Source organism: Mytilus galloprovincialis, chromosome 2, assembly GCF_965363235.1.
Source record: "Mytilus galloprovincialis chromosome 2, xbMytGall1.hap1.1, whole genome shotgun sequence".
NCBI lineage: Eukaryota > Metazoa > Mollusca > Bivalvia > Mytilida > Mytilidae > Mytilus > Mytilus galloprovincialis.
Window position 1 is genome coordinate 73,005,088 of NC_134839.1, and position 2,372 is coordinate 73,007,459.

General features: G+C 30.3%; 1 long non-coding RNA gene across 1 annotated transcript; it reads right to left on the reverse strand.

Annotated features, from left to right (window-relative positions):
• Positions 1 to 478: 478 nt before the first annotated feature.
• Positions 479 to 2,082, reverse strand: LOC143064337 (uncharacterized). The gene is made up of 2 exons (XR_012975221.1): positions 1,958 to 2,082; positions 479 to 719 (listed from the first exon to the last, which is right to left on the reverse strand). It is a non-coding gene; the product is annotated as an uncharacterized LOC143064337 (long non-coding RNA).
• Positions 2,083 to 2,372: the final 290 nt, after the last annotated feature.

A 2,372-nucleotide genomic window follows, 5' to 3' on the forward strand; every position in this document is an offset into this window, starting at 1 on the left:
TTTTTGTTAAAATGTTTTGGCGGTTTTGTTTGATTCGTAATCTCAGTTGAGGACAATAGAACGAATTGTTGGTGACTAAAATAAATATGTGGATATCTTCTACAAAGATATTAATTTCTCTCTGACCTTGTGATTTTTTAACAAATTTGACTGCTTCTTGATAAATATATAAGTGAACAATTTCCAAACTATTGTTTAAATTGCAGCTTTTTAATATGTTTTTCATTTATTCTATATACATGGGTCAGTTGCTGTAATGTGTGACATTTTGATAAAGAATAAGCGATGGAAAATATACGTACGTTGCTTAATGCAGATATTAAATCTGGTATGACCTTTTATATATATGAAATATTTGCCATGAAATGTGATGTACACAAAAATCTATCTATCTCAGATCTAATTTGTGAGTCCAGGTTTATGGTTTCTGCAATTAAATATTCGTTGCTTTTAACAGAACTTACAACAAACAAATTGGTAAAATACATAAAATATGTCTTTTATTATGCAATATTTATTGATACACATAGGTTACAAAAATATCTGGCTCGTTTGTTCACCCTTTGCTTGCCTGTCCCATCTTTGTACAAACACAATCGTCACTGTATATGTTTATGGCTGTGACTTGTGGACAGCACACACAAATATATGCAAGCGGAGACAAAATGTGAATATTGCCACAATCTCCGAATACCTGTTTACCGTTCACTCTTTGTATACTGAAAATAGACAATTAAGATTTTCATGGTAAATGAACAATACAAATTACCAATAAGATTGATACAAAACGTAATAAACTATAAAAACAAAGTAGCATCAATTGACGACATTAAGGATTTCAAGGGTAATTTTAAATGTTTATTATTGAAATAAAAAGGTGATATCTTCAGTATATTGTTATATTACTACACACAGTGAAAATACATTTACAATAATAAAAAAAATACCAAATCTTGCTGAATGAAACGAACTAATAAAGAAATTTCTGAATAGAAAGATATAGAATTGTTGAAAAAAAGTAAAATATTTAAAAACTTTTGGGTACAAGGGTGTTTCTCTTTTGTATAGAACATTAAAAATGAAAAGAAGTATTTTGATTTAGATTGCTATTGAAATAAGCCTGTATGTATCATTTAAATATGATATTGTCTAGATAGATTCAGGCAATGCTATTTGATTATGGATGGTTTCTTTTATATATCTTTTACGGTCCAAAATACGACATAATATACCTACCAATATAAACTTTAATACAGATCGCATTATACATGTTAAAAACAATACTTAAGGTTTATTTTGAAATATTTTTCTCTATTAATACGTTTTGACTTGGCAAATCAACCTTTTTGACAATAATGGAAGACATCATAGATGTTTTGGTCATTGCATCCTGTGGACGTTGTTTTACTGATTATATTATATCTAAATATCTATATCATTATTTTACCTTTTAGAATAACTTCCATGTATTATAATGACAGCAAAAATTAGGGCGAAAATGGCAAGACATGTATGGCAGCGGAACCTCAACCCTTCATCAAAGATATCAGGTTATATATTTTTATGACAAATGAACTTTTCGTCGAGATAAGACTGATAAACGTCGCTCGAAACAAAACAATTGGAAGGACAAAGCAATTACGTAGTTAAGAGGCACTAACAAGATAGTTCAACTGCTGGGCTTATGAAGAAAATCGTGGGTCCTAAACGTCCAATGACAAGCGGTGGTATCGACTGAGTGACTTTACAATTCATCAAAGGTATTAGATTGTAACATGTACGACATAATGAAGACGTACGTTTCGTCTATATAAACTCTGAACTACAGTTGTGTGTTTATATAAAATAAACAGCACAATTGCAATATATGTTGAAAATGATCAGAAAAGAAATATGATGTACAATAAACTTAGAATTGCACATTTGTCTACAACAAAACTTGAGAAATAATACTTACTCTTCACATATCTTAAGATAGTTACATGATCTTCCAGTATCAACACCAAAAACTTGTTTTGGTTGTTCTCCATCACAATTGTCTGAATTTAGTTGTCTGAATGCCCTTTTGAACCGTCTCCCAGAAAACATAATGCTCCTCTACTATCGTAGGTGGGGCATAAAAATATTTGTTAGATCATTATTGAAAGTGAAAAAGCAAAATGATAATTTGTATTGATAGTCAGTTTGGATCAATTTTGTCAAAATAAGTGAAAAATTATCGCTGATGAATTATTCACTTGGAAGCGCATAATTCGACCTAACTGAATCCGTATTCATGTGACCTTATAATCAACTCCCTAACTAGTGATTGGCCACAAAGCGTGTTCAGCTGTTAAAAGAAAAAGAATGTCATCAACGAAAGTGTTAATCCT